At 40.2% G+C, this 18,802-nt stretch overlaps 1 protein-coding gene across 1 annotated transcript in view; it reads left to right on the forward strand.

Annotated features, from left to right (window-relative positions):
* The window catches only part of Irs1 (insulin receptor substrate 1), a 53,005-nt gene extending 34,587 nt beyond the window's left edge, over nucleotides 1–18,418 (forward strand). The window contains exon 3 of the mRNA XM_048344646.1: nucleotides 13,897–18,418. The gene's annotated coding sequence lies outside the window, so the exon portion shown is untranslated. The remainder of the gene's footprint in view (nucleotides 1–13,896) is intronic.
* Nucleotides 18,419–18,802: the final 384 nt, after the last annotated feature.

Raw genomic sequence — 18,802 nt, forward strand, 5'->3', positions numbered from 1 at the left:
GCCACAGTTCAGTGAATCCCTCCTATTTTACAGAACACAATTCGTGTCCCAGAATTTAATGCACCAGCAATCCTAATGTAGTTGACCCAACTGAGTTTGAACACATTGATCTTCCCTCCTCACATCCTAAAGGAAATATAGGTTGTTTCCTTTGATCTTTCCTCATTAAATCTTGGACGCGCCTTCACACTGGAGCCGCTTGTCTGGATGCGGAGCCTGACTTGTAATTGCAGGGCTTGTGTTTATATCTAATCCTTGCAGACTTTGGAGAGCTGGTGATTCACTCCCAAAGGATACCTCACCACTTTCAATGGGTTTTGATCCTATGAGGTCAGTGATACCAGATTTTAACATCAGAACTTTTCTTAGTAAGAGAAGTTGGTGATTCACCTGGACTTGTGCCTCACACACATGGCCTTAAGATAAATGCTTTCTTAATGACAGTTCAAGGAGGCCAAATCTTTGATCAGCCTGAACTTATTTAGCTCTCTTACTGATGCTATTAATTTGCTGCCTCTGATGGAAGTTGGCTCATTTTATGCTATGTTTAAACCTTCACCAAGAGCCCAGTGTAGCTGGGAGGTAGAACTCTTGCCCAGCGTGTTCAGGGCCCTGGGTTATAGCTTCATCATTGTAAACAAACAAAACAAATTAAAACAAACAAAAAAGAACAAAACAATAACAACTTAGACCTTAGCTGAGCTGAAGTGTTTCCCTTCAGAAGGACAGATGGAAATAAACACATGAAGTCTGTGGATGGATATGGTGTTGTGAAGACTTTTCCCCCAACTGTAGAGCTCTTGAATATGTGACCAGCTAAAACTCCAAATATGTGATTCTTCCTGCTCTTCTGTCACTAAAGTACTAGGTGCTGGGGGGCTGAGCCATGCTCTTAATGGAAGGATTTTATTGGATTGCTGTTTTGATGCTTGAAGGCAAGAACAAATACGAAAGGGATTATTGGGACGGGGCCACCCAGGTTTTTAAGCCTGAGTGTCAGTAGTGAGCTCAGCTATGTTCATAGGAAGAGTAGTTGACAGAGACAGAGTATCAAGGAAAAAGAAAAAAAAAATGGGGAGGAGAAGGATGTAGAGAATAAAAGTCAGTGCCCCTAAAAGTGGTACCTAGTCTCAGGCCTAAAGCACCCAAGTTCAACTTGAGAAGGCTTTTTGTATTATTTAGTATCTTAAACCTGTTGTGTCACAGTCCAGTAGGATACCATTTTAAAAGTGACCTACGGGGGCTGGGAATGTGGCTTAGCGGTAGAGTGCTCGCCTTGCATGCATGAAGCCCTGGGTTCGATTCCTCTGTACCACATAAACAGAAAAGGGCGGAAATGGCACTGTGGCTCAAGTGGTAGAGTGCTAGCCTTGAACAAAAAAAAAGCCAGGGACAGCACTAAGGCCCTGAGTCCAACCCCAGGACTGGCAACAACAACAACAACAAAAAAGTGACCTACGGATCTTTGACTTTTCTGTAGATGGAGATAATTAACACATTTAATTGTAGGTCTCCAATGGAGCCATTCCGGAGGTTGCCAACTATAATGTGCGTAAACTCAGCTCTGTTTATATGTCAACTGTGTAATATTTTAAAGCTCACGTCATTGTTTTCCTTTTCTCCAAGGACAGCATGTTTTGATCTGCATAGAGAATATTTTTAAAAAGGGGATGTCTAAGAATGTAAATATAGTTGGGAGGGGAGATACAAATGTTTATGGTTTACTTTTTTAATCTTCTTTTGTGGCTTCTAATGCCAAAAGCCTTTTTTTATGTATCTATTATAGTATATGGCTTATGATTTTATAAGTATAGTTTTTCTAGTTTTCATTTTGGCTTTCTAAATAAAGCCTGGAAGGACTGAAGGGAAAGGAATGGATAAAAATATCCCCAAGTCCATCAGGTCTTGGTTGGGTGGCAGCAGAGTTAGGGCCCTTACCCTGTAAAGGGATTCTGTTTTATGGGACCAATAAGTGCCAGGCCTCTGGCTTACCTTTGGCTCTGTTTGTGCTTCTTTGCTGGGGTCTGTTAGGCACACCCAGCTGCTGTGTCTACCACTGTGTAGACTCATCCAGAAATACGAGATTACAGTTTTAGTGCTTTCCCAGGACACACAATGAGGGATAAAAGTGTGCTTTGGTGATGGTGATCTTTTGCATACTCTTGTCCTGAAGGGAAGGTATTTCTGCTATCCAGGTGCCTGGTATGTGGAATGTTGTTCTAGCTGCTTTCGTTTAGATTTATCAGCATGGCATTTCAGCATGTAATTTCTCATTACCCTTCATAAACACAAACCTTACCCTTGGTTTCCTCTCATAAAAATAACCCTGTCTGTTGCAGTGGACTCTTATTTCAGTGGAAGATTTGACAATGAGGTTAAAAACCTCAGTTGTGAACTATGAGATCTTTTTTTATTGACATAAATTAGTTATATGAGAAGATTTCATGTGAACAAGTCTATTGATATGTATAGTACTTCTAGATAATGAGGAATATAGCTATCCATTTGTGTGCATCTGTGTGTGTATGTGTGTGTGTATTTGTGTGCGTGGACTGGTGCTAGGACTTGAACTAAGGGCCTAGGCTCTGCCCCTGAGCTCGTTTTCCTCAAGGCTAGCACTCTACCACCTGACCCACAGCTCCACTTCCAGATTTTTTTGAGGATAAGAATACTTTGGGAGTGCTTGCCTTGTATACATGAAGCCCTGGGTTCGATTCCTCACCAATACATGTATAGAAAACGGCCAGAAGAGGCACTGTGGCTCAAGTGGCAGAGTGCTAGCCTTGAGCAAAAAGAAGCCTATTTACTTCCCCCTCCCCAAAGTGTCACTCCCCAATACTTTCTGCATTGGAGGTGCCATCCAGTCCATCACAGATGCTTAACCAAGGGGCTTTCATTAGGAGGTGTCACCACTTTCCAATTAAGAATTGAGACACAACAGCCCTCAGGGAATCTTTTAGTCTAGTCAGGCAGCCTGCTCATCTTGGAAGGAACACGGTTGAAGTTTAGTTGTTTGGGAACTTCTAAGCAAAGTATGTGTTCCTTAATAAGACAGGCTAAAATGTCAGAGAATGGAGAAAATTAAGAATCGCTGAAACCTGGCGGAAGTAAGACTTGAGAGATGAAAGCAAACACCCAGGGAGCTTTGGTATCAACAGGTCAACCTTTGTTGACTGGAAAAATGTTGCCTTTTTATTTGAGACAATAAAGAAAGTTCTGCAAGTCAGTCAGAAGTATATACCATTGTATGCCTCAAAGCAAGGTATGCTTTATCAGTTACTTCAGATTATCTTTCTGATTTTTTTCCCTTTCTTTCTTTTCCAGCTGCCAACAATTAGACATGCATCTGGCAGCAATTTTAGTTTTTCAAGTCACTCAAGCAGCGCTTACTTGTGAGATTACTCCCTTGTTCTGTTCCTTTTAGAAGGGAGATTGGGGGGGAAAGAATTTGGAAACAAAAGCCACCCAATTCCTCCTCCCTCCCTTCCATACCACCAATTCTAAACATGCTTTTGAGCCTGCATTAGAAAAACCTCGCTGAACGTTCATCAAAACTTCTTGTGATTTCTTTGTAAATCCTTTCCTGTAGCACTTTGAAAGGGCAGAGAGCTTCAGACTTCTAATTCAGTTTCCTCTTCAGTCTTTGTATTGTCATTTCATGGGGCATCTTGTTTGATTCGCTGATACTACCTGTCTCTTTTCCTTTTTGTGCACATCCTCTTTCCTCAAGACACATTTTACGCCTGGCTTCTCTCCAGCCCTTGTCTGCACTTCTGTCTGTGGATTCATTCTCACTTGCAGGGTGTTTTTGCTTGGTGTTGGATTTTTTTTTTTTGTTTCCCCAGGTAACAGAAGATGGTAGAATTCAAAGTTTCTAGTTTTTAATAACATTAGATACAAAAATAGCTACTGACTAGGAGCTTACTATATACTATAATTCCACTGGAAAGCCCTTTCTAGGTACTATTTCTTTCAATTTCACATTGACCCTATGCAATGGGTATGATATCCTTTGATACAGAGAAAACATGGAGACACTGGACTGAGCAGCTTACCTAAAATCATAGAGAGAAAAGACCATAGAAGCCTGGCACTGGTGGCTCACGCCTCTAATCCTAGCTACTAAGGAGGCTGAGATCTGAGGATTGCGGTTCAAATCCAGCCCGGGTAGGAAACTCTGTGAGATTCTTATCTCCAATAAACTATTCAAAAAAAGCCAGAAGTGGCAATGTGACTCAAGTGGGGTAGAGTGCTTTCCTTGAATAAAAGAAGCTCAGGGACAGTGATCAGGCTCAGAGTTCAAGCCACAGGACCAGAAAAAGAAAGAAAGAAAGAAAGAAAGAGAGAGAGAGAAAGGAAGGAAGGAAGGAAGGAAGGAAGGAAGGAAGGAAGGGAGGGAGGGAGGGAGGAAGGAAGGAAGGAAGGAAAGAAGGAAAGAAGGAAAGAAGGAAGGAAGGAAGAAAAGTTCATGGAAATGCTCTTCCTTTCTCTTCAAACCATACCTTGGAAATAAGCTTTCGGCTAAACGAAATTATTATTCTTTAAAAGCACAACAGCCATTGTTATGGCCCTGTCTTCATCCTCAAAGTCACATTTCTTGGGGGTGAATTTCCTACATTATGTTTTGGAAGTAAAAGTTGAATACAAGATGCTCACTTGTTGCTCTGGTGGTGACAGTTCAAGGGAGACACACACTACTGCTTTATGACAAGCAGCTCTTCTAGATGGACTCACCCCAGTGCATCCTTCTCGAGATGTTAGGTTGTCATGGAGCAAGTCTTCTCCTGAGCTTGTGATTAAGCTTGGCTTTCCAAGGAACGGTTGAAAGTGGATGTGTCCTCTTACAGACCTGTTGATGAACAAAAACAAAGCTACCAGAAGGAAGGAGATCAGGGCCCCAGGGCAGAAGGACAGTGTGGTTCCTTTCAAAAAGGCTTCTTCGGTTCAGTAGATGTTTCTTGCATTACCAACTTCTTCCATAAAGTCAGCCACACCGTATTCTTGGGGACTCTAGCTAAAGCTTGTGGTGAGTAGGAAATAAATGAAACACAGGTTTCCCCATTTCTCCAGCTGCCAAAAGTGATGTCAGTGGCGTTAATGGTTCTTACCTCAGTCCTGTGTCGATCCAGAGCCATCTGTACGCATGCTGTTTGTGGGTCCTTACAGAAAAAAATGACGGTGGCTGAGCAAGCAATTAGGTAGCTAGCTGCACAGTTACTCAGCTGCACAATCAGGCACCTGCTTTGTAAAAGCAGGGAGAAAGCGAGGACAGAGAAATCTATTAAGGTGGTACAGACAAAAATTAAAGGCAGTGGCCACAGGTCTGCCTGCTTTGCTTTGTCTCATTACAGAAAGGGTTTTGCAAACAATTTCTTACCCTCTATACCACATTGTAAGTGCAGTTATGATGTAATTTTAAGTCTACTGGTTTGTTTCAAAGCCAGACTTATAAAACGTACATTACAAAGAAAACAAAACCCAAACCCCTAAAACTGACATGATAGTACAGTATAAAGCCCCGAACTGGAATGTAATTTCTGTAGTGCAGAAACAGCTCCTCTGAGTACAAATGACTTTCTGTCACACAGTGCATGTAGCCAGACCTGAAACACATAGGGAGTTTTTCCCCTCGTTCCTGCTTTGATTTGGTCACATATCATGTTGGCAAAAGACACTTTAGAGACCCTTCGCTTTATGCTTTCTCCAGGAAGAGAATGGGAGAGCTCTTCTTACACTGATCTCATCTGATGTGTCGGCATGTTCCTGTTCATGAAAAGAATGGAAAATAACTCAAGTGGATATTTTTTTTTGTTTCACTTATTTGAATGTTCATTGAGTTTTTCTTAAATCAACAGAATACTTTTTGTATGTAGGTATGCTGGTACTGGGGCTTGAACTCAGAGCCTCAAGGTCTCTCTGGGCTTCTTCTCTCATGACTGATGCTCTTCCACCTGATATATACCTCCACTTCTAGCTTTTTGCTAGTTCATCGGAGATCAGAGGCTCCTGGACTTTTCTGCCCAGATTGGATTTGAGCCGGGATCCTCAGATCTCAGCGCTGTAGGCATGAAGCACTGGGACTCAGCTGCAACAAAATGTTTTTTGTTGCTTTTGTTTTTTTTTACTGAGAATACTCTTTGAGAATTCCATGTTATTGTCATTTGAATCTTATCTTCTCATTCCTGACCAACTCAAAATGTTTCTAGAACCTCCTTCTGCCTTTGATAGCTGGCAAAGGAGGAATCCACAGCACTGACGGTGCTGGACGAGGCCTGATGGCTGCCTCTTTGGTCATTCCTGATCCTCCTTCCTCTTAATAATACATATGCTTTTCTTCCTTGGTGGTCTCCTGAAGTCACCAGTCTTGCCAGAAGGTCTTTGATCGGAACAAAAGGAAAGCTGGAGCAAAGTTGGCCCCTCTCATGTTGGCAGCTCTGCCTGGCTTTCCTTCCTTGGCAACCCAGGCCTAAGAAGGCCTGGCCAGCAACCTTGTTATTTTCACCAGCCTTCTCCGTCTCCCATGTGGTGTGTGCCAGGCAAGAGTATTATTTAAGCTCTGGCTTTGGCTAGTTGGTTAACCTTTGCTGCTTAAGACTATGAAACCAAGTCTTTCCAGTGTAATCCTGGCCTGTCTTAAAAGAAATGGTTTTTCTTTTCTTTAACTAAAAAGCCTTTCAACTTTCAACAGCAAGTAGCATCTATCTTGACTTACTCTCTCACTCTAGTGTTCATCGGGTTGTATTTATTTATTTTGATGGTGGGGGTCTAGGGGCTTTGACACAGAGATTATTTTTCCATTACCTCCTTCTATTTTTGCAAAGCTTGAGGCTTCCCGCTACTCTTCCAACTGAACCTTGTAAAGAGTTAAAAAGGTTCTCCTATATGCCAAATTTTGGAGGCTCTCTGGATATGACTTTTTCAAGGTGATGTTTACCATAGTGAACGGAGCTGATTGTGGTAATGTCATCTCATTCAGAGAGTAAAGCCCAGACTCTCAACTACAAAACTCCTTTAATAAGGATTCGACAGTCTATCAATACATCAGTGGTCTTTTTTATTCATAAGGATTTTATAATGTGAATGTTACGATAGAAATATACTCACCTACTAGGAGAACTGTGAAGGCCCTTGAGTGGGGCACATCATTTTGTTGAAATCAGTTTATTGGGTTCACGTAGCAGTCTTGCAAATGACAAAAAGCAGTACTTTTGCAGTATCTTGTAAGGGGCTTTGTTAGTTTGCCAACATTCTAGGAGATGTGGTCAGATGCGATCTTTAAGTTAAAGATGCAATTGGGTGCTGGTGGCTCATGCCTGTCATCTCAGCTGTTTAGGAGGTTCAGATCTCAGGGTCACAGTTCCAAGCTAGCCGGGGCACTATAGTCCATGAGACTCTCTTTTCAATTAACCAGCACAAAGGCTGAATAGAGGCATGGCTTATGTGATAGAGCATCAACCATATGCCTAAGAGCTAAGCAAAAGCATGAGCTTCCAGCTCTAATACTTGCACACATACAAAACAAATTAAATTAGTGATGCCATGAATTAATTGAGTTAATTGCAGCAGCGTCAGTGAGGTCACTAAAGAAACAAATGGTGGTGGTGGTGATGGTATGTAGTTGGATGTAAAATTGTGTGGAATGAGAAATGAGCAGACTTGGGGAGACAGAATAGAGGCAGGTCCTGAGGCATACCCATATCTTGCAAGGTGCTTTCATGTTGCTCTGTCTTTCCCCTCTCCCTTCTCAGGCGAGGGGATCTTTTTTCTCTGACGGATCCTTCCTCTCTCTTGGTTCTTCCAAAGATTTTGTATGTGCCATTCCCTTAAGGATTTAGGCTTTTGGAAACCAAAGCTATGAAGTTGGGAATGGTTCTTCCTTTCCAACTATATATAGTGAGTTGCAAAGATGAGAAAAGAATTCACTAGAAAGGCATAAAAAAATGGGTTAGCATTTCATAGTTTTTCAACACAGATTTTTAAGAATAAGAAAGATCTAGGAATGATTTGAGGTTATTTTCCTCTCTTAAGTGAAGCCTGGCACTGACTTCATGCCTGTAACCCTAGCTTACTCAGGAGACTGAGAAGCCAGCCTGGACAGAGAAGTTGGTGAGACTCCTTAAATTAACCAGCAGAAAGACAGACTGTAGGTGTGGCTCAAGTGGTAGAGTGCCAACCGTGAGCAAGAAAGCTAAAGAATCATGCAAGAACTTGAGTTTAAGCCCCAGTACTAATACTTCACATTAAAAGAAAAAGAAAAAAAAGGCATTAAATATTTGCAGAATTGTCAAAGTCAGATCTCCTAAGTATATAATGAAATTAGAAACATTACAGAATAGGGATTATTCTCATGCGGTAGGAATTACAAAATATTTACTCCTTCTTTACATTTCCCTATATTTTACACATTTTCTATATTATACTCGAAGTATTTTTTTTTGGAAAAACAACAACACAGCTATTTATGTTTCAAGTGAAAGAGAAATATGTTGTTTTGACATGTCCCTTTAAGTGGAGGGATTTAATTTATATGATTTTTTCTAGTGAAATCTACAACATAAAATATCAAACAATGCTTTACATTGAGGAAAAGTGATTACAATAGTCATTCTTTTTTAAGCAGAAAGAATTCTGACAGCCAAGCCACCTACAGTATTTTCCTCCCATTCCCTTAGTAAGCATAGAAACTATCAGCAATGCCCTGGTCAGATAGTTATTACTGTGTTGCACTTGACTCAACAAACTGGCCGGAAGTTTCAAAATACATAGATACCAGATGAAAACACTTGTCAATAGTTTTGACTAAAAATGCACTGCTGAAATTGTAGAGACCCTTCCATTGCCATTAGATCTTCACCCTGTGCTGCTTTCAGCTTTCATCGTCAAAATGTACTGGTAGGCTGAGACAAAGGAAAAGGCTGCAAAAGCCTTATTTATTTTCCAGCTGTAGCAGACATAGTTTCAGTGGGTTGCGTCCAGATGTAAATTCTTCTGGATGCGATATTGTAATAATCCATAGGTCTCAAGTAGCCCTGCTCAAGTGTTGACTTATTTGATAATGCTTTAAAAATTACATTTTTCATTACTGGCAACAGGATCAGGTAGATTTTATCTGACAAGAAGATACACACAGAAGGAGCAGGAGATACTGAGGTGGCGATGAAATTTAGTGAAAATGTAATTTCCTGCTACTAAATCTTGTGACAGGTACATGGTATTTGTGGGTTCGGAAGTGATTCCCCAGTGATGAAATGATGGCAGAATATCACCAGTTGATATTTGCACAGTATTTCCTTCTCTTAAAGAAATGTTTTAGGTTTTAGTTTCCAGTTTTTCCATATTGTTGATGAGGGTTTTTTTTTTGTAGTATTAAAGCAGTATTGTAATATGTGCTGCATGTGGTTGGTGGCTAGTAATTGAGGGTATTGGATATAAAGTGCATGAAATGTTCATTAGATGTCTGCCATCTTTTTCTGGTGCTTATTGCTTTACTTTATCATTACATTGCAATTACTTTACATTACTTTGCATTACATGACATTACTTTATCATTTACATTGCCATTGTCTCTGTCACTCACCAGTATTTATTGAGGTGGAAAGAGTGCAGGGACCCAGAATGGCTATTGCTTTTTTAATCCTCTTTTAAATATATTCTTCTATTACAAAATATCTGTCTATAGATCTTAGCTTGTCTTACGTGTACTGCTTTATTCAAGCTTAGCCTATCTTGACTGGAAGCATGTAGAGGCAGAGCTATGGGAAAGCACATAGCAATTCTTCAGAAAGTGTGCAGTGAAGTTTGTCTATCAAGTCATTAGATTTCCTTTGCAGCCACCTCATCTTGTGAAAAGCTGTTTTGGAAACGTGAAAGGGATGATATTGATCAAGGCTTATTATATGTGTGTCCTGCTTTGTTGAACAGCAACTCCTTTGCATAACTACTTAAAAATAAAAATTTTAAATCCACAAAATTCCAAAATGTGGGGGCTCTTTGTTTTTAGGGACGGCCCCACTGGCAACCATAATCCTGTTTAATCAGCCCCTTTATTTGCCATATTTGGCTCTGAAAGCTTCTCAGGCTGTTTCCAAAGATCAAATGAGCCCTTCAAGGGCTGAGACTGGCTGCTATAGAGACCATTGAAAAGATTACACTCAAGGCTGAGAATCCAGTTGCAAGAAAGAAATGGGAATTTGAGAAGGCATTCCAAAAATGCAGGCAACAATGGCTGCATGTGTGGAGTAAGCATGCAACCTTCAAGGTGGCCACTGGGAAAGACAGCTCTCAAGCAGGCATGAGTGGGAAGAAATCAATCTGTATCATTGCTGCATAGCTAGACCTCATGTATACCAGTGGATAAAGACAAACAGGTGGGCGCTTCCGACTTCCCCTGTACGTTTTCCTAGGCTTCTGTTGTCCTTCGCTTTCTGTAGTTCTCTTAACCTCTCCTACCAGCGTTGCCCCTACTTCGTCTTCTGTAGACTCCTAAATCTACGCCAGCCATTGGTAGCATTTATGGCTGAGATGTGTTTTGATTTGATATGTGATGTGATGAGATGTGTTTTTTTGATAAAGAGCCTAGGAGTGCCTATAATAAACCTAGCTTCTCAGGAAAGTCAGATCTGAGGACTGAAGTTTGAAGCCAGAATGGGCAGAAAAATCCTTGAGATTGGAAAAGAGCTGGATGATAGAGTGCCAGCAGGGAGTGCAAAAGCTAAGCAAGCTCAGCAAGATCCTAAGTTCAAGACCCAGTACTGGCACAAGCGTGTGTGTGCGTGTACACACACACACACACACACACACACACACACACCTGTTGTATACCAAGACTTTAGAAATAAGATATGTGACAGAGTTGATAGGCCCTTTTACTTCTTGTGTTTTTCACGTTCTTATGGAAAATGGCAAGGCTTATTTGTGGAGGAGCAAAACAATATATTTTAGTACCTAGTGAAGGCCATATGTTTGGTTGTCTTCACAGAGCCCCCAGTCTCTGCCTGGTGCATCTACGCAGGTTGGCACGTGTGATGATAAAACCTGGTACGGTCTGTTCCTTTCCTAAGCTGTTCACTTGGTCCCTCTGGCTGCACGCCAGATACGGAAGGGAACACATACTGCCTGTCCTTTGCTTTTCCTCCATCGTGTGTTTGGCAGTTCTCGGGTCACAAATCCTTTAATCCTGTGTGGCTTTCCTGCCTTAATTTAAATCCCAGACCTATGAAGCTATAGTCAGGTAAATATTGCTATTCTGGTAAGAATGTTCTGATAGGAATTAAAGAAAACCTGAAAGCAAATCAGAGCTGTGGGACTCCTGGCCTGGGTGGTTTGTTGGAAAGAAGGGTTTGCCTTCCATTGTTGAAGATAACATCAAAGAAATCTGTTTCGCCATTTCTCTGGCAATTAAAGCGATAAGTCTAAAATGCACTTCTCTCTCTCTTTTTTTTCATGTGTGCATTGGCATTTTCATGCTAAGTATTTATTAGTATTTTAAAGTTTTTTTCCTTCCTTCCTTCTTCCCTCCCTCCTTTTCTTCCTTCCTTCCTTCCTTCCTTCCTTCCTTCCTTCCTTCCTTCCTTCCTTCCTTCCTTCCATTAATTCTTTTAACCTATTATTTTAGAAGCAGAGTAAATTTTTTGAGTGTCTTCAAAGTGTGATCATCACATCTCAGTCTCCTGAGTAGCTAGGATTACTGGCCTGAGCCACCAATGCCCAGCAATATTCTTAGTAAATAGAGATCTCATAAAACCAGAGTCATATTTGATAAACTGGGATTTACTTGAAAGCTCTGAATCATAACCAAAGCTCTTCAAGAGAGAGAGGCCATGTTTGGTGAGACCATACAGGTATAATGCCAACGGAAGAGGCTAAGGCAGGGCTTTCACAATATTCTGCACACCCTGGGGTACATAATGCGGTTCTTTTTGAAAAAGGGGAGAGGAGGAGAAAAGAAGCAAAAGAGAGACAAAGAGGAAGAGAGAGAAAAAGAGAAGGAGAAGGAATGGAAGACTGAGGGAGAAAAGAAGGGAGGGCATAGGAAAGGAGAGGAAGAGACAGACAGATACATGTGAGACAGAGACAAAAAGAGATGACAGAGAAAGAGAGACAGGGAAGGAGAAAGGGAGGGATTTACAGGTCAACACTTAGGTCTGTGATTTTTAGAAAATATTGCTATTCTTGTAGCTTATGTGGATGTTGATCATATCTGAAAACATGGTCCTTAAAGATCCTGTAGTTCAAGACCTCTTGACTTATCAGTCAAGGTTTCTGGCCATTTACTACACCTCGATCTGTAGACTTAACTCCTCACGCTCCTCTTTATATTCCTGAAAGTCCTATAAATACACTTACTTCACCTGGCTAGTCATGGCTGGCCTCTCATTCGCTGGGCCTCGTTTTTATCCCATCTTTAATGGAGGTGTACTGTGTTCCCATCAACTGTTTGTTGAGTGCCTGCTATGTGGCATCATAGACAGAATTCTTATTTCCACCTTCTCCAGTTATCCCTTGTTTTCCAATTCTAGCCATCTGTATCAGCAAGGGGCTTTCCTAATATTCTTAGTTAGAAGTATTCTCCCCCCCCCCCACCAAGTCCCCATATATCAAGAGCTCCCCCCCCCATGTATCTGTCCTGAAATTCACCTGTCTGCTTTGCATTCTGTTTACAGAGTTTGCTTGCCTTTCTAGAGTTGCCTGAAGACAAGGCTTATAGCCAAATTTACTTGGTACTCTCTCTAGTACTTAATGCAGCCATTCAATAAGCATTTATGATGATCTGCTCTGTGCTGCTCAGGGTACTCTATACACATTGATAAACATAGATTACCTTTTGAGTGCATGAAAACTAGAGACCTCTGAAGGACTCCTTAAGAGCAAAAGAGCAAAAGAGCAATCCTTAAGAGCAAAAGATGGTTTATGAGGTTGGCAAAGGCTCTCCTCTCAGAAGGAGAATTGTGGATAGTGCCTTTTTCACGTCTGCCTTCTTACAAAGAAGAAGTGCTGTGCCTCTGTTTAAATAACTTGCTTCTTGTTAGACCTACATCTGCATTGCTTTCCTTTATTATTTAATGATTCACTAGTTTATTTTCTTTGGGATTCCTTTTATGTCTAAGTTTTCATGACAAACCGTGTCATATGACAAGTTGATTTTAGCTGGGCACTGGTGGCTCACACCTGTAATCCTAGCTACTCGGGAGGCTGAGATCTCAGGATTGCAACCAGCCCAGGCAGAGAAGTCTGAGAGACTCTCATCTCAACTTAACTAGCAAGTGGTTGGAAGTCAAGGTGCAGCTCAATTGGTAGAGTGAGAAACTTGTGTTAAAAGTTTGAGGCCATGAGTTCAAGCACCAGTACCCCAGTATCACACACACACACACACACACACACACACACACACACACACACACACACACAGTTTCCAGATTTTGTGAACTTAAGCTCTGTAACTTCAAATACTAAAATCTACAGTTAATTTTTAACCGAAGATTGAGCCCAGGCTGATTCTAATCTGTTTATTGTATTTTATAGTTATTTTACACAACAACTCTAATGTACATACTTGAATCAATAACAACATCAAAGAATTTCATATTTATTTGTGGCCAAACCTCTGAAATGTCCAGGTCACAAGGATTTGTTTACTGGTTTAATGCTGGCTACTTTTAGTTTCTGATTGCTTTTCTTTTTGAAGTATTAAATATTCTTTATTTGACATTTGTACATAAATAAAAGGCTAGTTAAATACAGTATGATGATTTTATGTAGGTCCACACTACTTCTTAGGCCTCTACTGCAGCCTATTTGATATTGCCTTTCTTTAAAGGGAGAGTTCCCAAATTGTAATTGAATGTGACTTTTGAGGTGTCTGTGATGACGATTTTCTTTTCTTTTTCCCCTTTCCAGAATGAAGACCTAAACAACCTCAGCAAATCCTGCTTTAACTCATGGGTACCCAGACTCTTAACTATTTCATGATTCACAACCAGGACCTCACCTCTTCCTCCTCCGTAGATGGTACGATGCATCCATTTCCGTTTGTTTACTTTCTATAATCCTCAGGAGTTCACGGACGGAACTTGCACGTTCTCTATTGTGCCAAGCAAAAAACAAAATACACACACAACAAAAACCACCACCACCAATAAAAAACAACAACAACAAAAGCACTGTGATACCGGAACAATGAGTCTGCGTCAACTTCATCTTGAACCTTATGGACTTGGCTGGTCACACTGAGCTGACATGCCCACCACCATGCTGTGGGAGAATGAGTTCACTCTCATTGCAGTGACGAGATCGATTTTATCTGCTGCTGAAACTGCTCCATGAAACACCATTGTAAATTATTTCATACAGAACTGTTCACGTTGGGTGGAGAAAGTATTGGATATTTAACATAGGTTTTGATTTCTATGTGTAATTTTTTTTAAAGACAATGTAACGTCTTATAGCACATCTTTTTTTTTTCTTTTCTTCTTTTTGAATGTGGAATCGAGACATACAATGTTCTGTTGTAAAGAAGAGTGGAGCAGATGCTTAGAACAAGGCAGAAAAGCATAGAAGAGGATCTGATCCTTGTTTTAAGACTGTAATTCAGAAAAGTAATATACTAAGAATCCTAGTGCCATAGACGATTCTCAATTGTATAGTTCTATTTGCTGATACTATCTCTTGTAATATAAACTTGATGTTGAGCTGAGTTCTTTACAAGAATTAATCTTAATTTTGTATTTTTTTCCTGTAAGACAATAGATCATGTTAACTAAACTGAAGGATATATTCTACTGGGGTATTTCCAAGTGTCAGTTTAAAATCAGTAATTGAATGGAAGCAGAATTATAAGAAAAAGAAACAATAGTCTTCCATTCATTATATATACTGTACAGAGGAGAGACATGGATGGGCCCTTCACAAACAAAGCTCTCTACGGAATGAACGATGTAGGTGTTTGTAAATTCTGGGAATGTCTTTCTCTTCATAATACACTAGATGTTGTTGAGTTCTTCTCCTCCCCCCCCCCCCCATTCTGTAAGCTTCATGCTCCATCTCCTCTATTTTATTTTTCTGTGTCTATGTTAGGGTATTTCATTTCCTTCATAGTCTTGAGAAGGTTGTTAAGACAAGCAAGTTCTTGCTAACCAGAAATCAATATCCCAGAACTTTTTTCTTCTTTAACTCATGGCCAGGACTACATGTCACTTTCCTTAAGACCCTTATCTCTTGTGTCCTGACAGCTTCCAATATTACATGATTTAGCTGAATATAGGTGGCTCATTTTTCCTGATGAGTGCTGAGTTACTAAAACCACAAATGTGCGGAGAGCACAAGAAAGCATAAGTATCTCCTATTGGAAGACCTAGCCAGCAGTACAAGTGTTATTCCTCTTCTTGTTTGCAAAGTGTCTGTATCTTGGAATGCTTCCTTATGAAACCAAAATGGCCACACACCCAGCTTCAAGATAGTAACCTGTAGAATGTTGAATCATTTTGCCAGGAAACTTCCTAAAGGTGAAGTGAATTCATGCAAACATCAGGCTCCCTCTGAGTCAGTGTGAACTGTAGAGCAGACATTGCCAGCTCTGCTGTTAGAAGGAGCAATACTTTATTTCTGGGAAGAGTTGAGCTCCCTGGGTAGGGCTATAGGGAAGGGGCATTGCTGTAGCTGCTGCCCTGATCAACTGGCTGGGGACCCCTGCTCTATTCAGAAGGGAGTACAGATGAATAGACATACTGCTGAGGCCCGTGTTACTGCTCATTGAACCAGATGGCATGTACCTCACCGGCTGTTGTACAATGTTCATTGTTGCAGGTCTTAATCATTTGCATGCTCATCAGTTTCTAAAATAAATAGGTCTATAGTCATAAGAATCCATTGTTTCCAAGCAACCTGCTGAATTCCATCATTTTCTACTTGTGGAGAATCCCACCAATTTGAAAAATCTGCTATGAAAGTTGTTTCTTACACTTGGGTTAAAAAAAAGATTTTCATAGTCTAAATCACTTTTCATTTTTCAAACATTTTATTTCTCTTGTTCGAGTAAGAAGAAAGCAAGGCAGTTGGTTTCTTTTTCTTTTGTTTTCTTTCTGGTTGTTTTTTTTTTTTTTTAAGGAAACTAGACTTTGCATTTTACCAAGATACCTCTGAATGTGGGATTATCAACATATTTTGAGTGAGGAAAGAAATGAATGGACTGGAAAATCCATCTCTTGGTCTCTGACTTTTTTTGAGTCAAATAGCATGAAGGTGGAAGTTCTTATCTAAGCTGCTCTAGAAGTACCTGAGCTGGGTTTAATGGCAATATCAAACTTTACTGACTTAAAACTGGAAGTTGCTGGTAATCAAGCCAAAAAAGCTCATGCTCTGGCTACTTGAAGGGTTTACCTTAAGCACATCAGCTGCTAAGTTCTTGTGTTCAGTTCCTGTTGAAGAAAGTTGGCTTTTATGCATTTCTGAGTATTTGTAGGCCAGACAAGGGCTTACATCCATGGAGTTTCTAATGGCCTCTAGTTAACCTATCAGTTAGTGGCTTTTTCCTCATGAAATCAACTTTACCCAGTGTTCTTTCTTAGAGACTTAAGTGTAGTTTTAAAGTTCTCTTTTGCAAAAAACAGATATGCTTCCTGGCTTTGATGATGTCTTCATTTTGGGAAAAATGAACCCAATGGGGGTGAGGAGAACCCATTAATGATCAACCACTTGAGTCAATAATGACAAATCAGTACTGATGTTAGATTTGCGGCTGACTCAAAGGTCAGGGACTCTCTCGAATAATCTAGTAACTGTAAACATGGTTCTACTCAAAATCATCTAGCCAGAGTAGGGATTTTTAACCTTTCTTTCCCTGGCTTTTATCTTCGACCTGCCTTTTAAATGTATTACAGAGAATTAAGTAACCATGTTACTGTATTGTAAGAAACAATATTTTACAGTATCGTGCATCTGCTCTATTTAATGACACATCCTGTAGGCAATCTACCATGTAGCTGGGAACTCATTTTCTACAGGTGGTTTAACCATGGGGAGGAAGCTCCTCATCCACAAACAGTAAGAGCCGTGACAGACAGTACAGCCGTGAAGTGCAGTGACTGGGTTACAGTGATCCTATCTATTTGACTTGAGTTGTTTTGGCAGAACTCTACGTTAGATCATCACACAAGGAGATTCTCATACAAGGCGGTTCTCAAACCACACACTGGAATTCGCACCTTCACTGGAGAGACAGGGACCTTTGGAAAGGCATTTGAAGGAGAATCGGTGGAAATCAAAGAAAAAATGGCTTCATTTACAGTGACTAGACAGGAGTTTTAGAGTTCTTAAGACAAGGTGATTGCTAGTAAGAAGTGATGTCATATATGGAGTGTGGGAAGCTTAGAAACATGCCCTTCTAGGAGTGTGAGGAAACCAGCCTTGTTGATACAAAAAGCTAGACCTCCCTTCAGACTCCAGGTAGTGATGAAGAGTGTGTCTATGGTTTAATAGAACATGAAGGATTAGACACTGGTACCCTTGATCATTTCTAAAGCCAAGATCGTCAAGGTCCTTCCATAGTTCTTTAAGTCAGTGTCTCCTAAGTGTGGCTGCAGATTGTGTGGACCTGCAGCTATTTATCTCTCACTGCTTATAATTATAGCATCAAATTGGATGCTGAGAAGAGGTTGAATGATGCTAGAAGTGTTTGGCCCTATTCATAGGAGTATATCATTAATAAAGAGCTTATCATTAGCCAATGTAATTAGAAATGTATGACTTAGATGGAGAGTTGTCTTCCTTTCCTAGCTTGTTGATGACTTGGCATTCATAACATATACACCAAAAGATCGGTGTGATAGTCTTTTTGCCACTCACTGAGTACTCAAATCTCTCTTTACTTCTGCTCATTTCTCCAGTGGAAAACAATATACCATGCCATAGGATAATTTCACTACACAGGAAAATGTGTCTGTATTTGTGAAGATATTTTTAATGCTGGTTTTTTTTTCCCCCTCTCCATTTGAGAACTTTGTCATTGGCCTAAGAATGTAGTTCCCAGAACAATTTTTCTTACAAAGTATTTTCCTTACACCTCTTTGGCTACAGGGTGGGCCAAATGATCTCCATATATATTTTCATTTATTGTGTGTGCAGTTTGGTTTATCATCTTAAGATAGTGGTGCTTCCCATGGTGCTACTTCATCTGTGTACAAAAGACCAATGCATGGTCTGTATTGCTACCAAAACATTTACTGTATATATGTGTATAACATATGTATTATGTATATATGTAATGGGTACCAGGCCAGGTTGGTGTTTTTTATTTAGAAGTGTTTCACTTTTCCAAGTTTTCTTATAGTGTTATGCTTGTTTTTGATTTTAATTTTCCTGATTCTGTCTGGTACTTAGAATTGTAGTGTCTTCATCGTTAATTAAAGAAAACTGTCTAAATGGATGTTAGTGACCCTTAATTTTTTTAATTACAAGACGTGAACCAGAAACTGTGCACTGGGTTATTTGGGTAAGAACAATGTACAACATTTAATGTTCTTTCATAATTATGAAACAGAAAGTTTAACCTCTTTCTTTCTATCCTTCCCTCTCCCCATGGCCAAATGTATAAGGGAAAAGACCCCAGAAAAGATTTTCAGCTGTCTTTCATGATAATGGTGTTAAGGGAGAAGGAAACAGAAAGTAAAAAAGAAAAGAAAAGAAAATCTGTTCTCAGTGGAGAAATCCGTGTTTCATTGACCTGCCAGAGACAGCATTATTAACCTGAACATACATACACACATTTCCTAGGCTCAAATACAGAGGCCAGACCTAAGAGCCTGTTTTT

Source organism: Perognathus longimembris, chromosome 4, assembly GCF_023159225.1.
Source record: "Perognathus longimembris pacificus isolate PPM17 chromosome 4, ASM2315922v1, whole genome shotgun sequence".
NCBI lineage: Eukaryota > Metazoa > Chordata > Mammalia > Rodentia > Heteromyidae > Perognathus > Perognathus longimembris.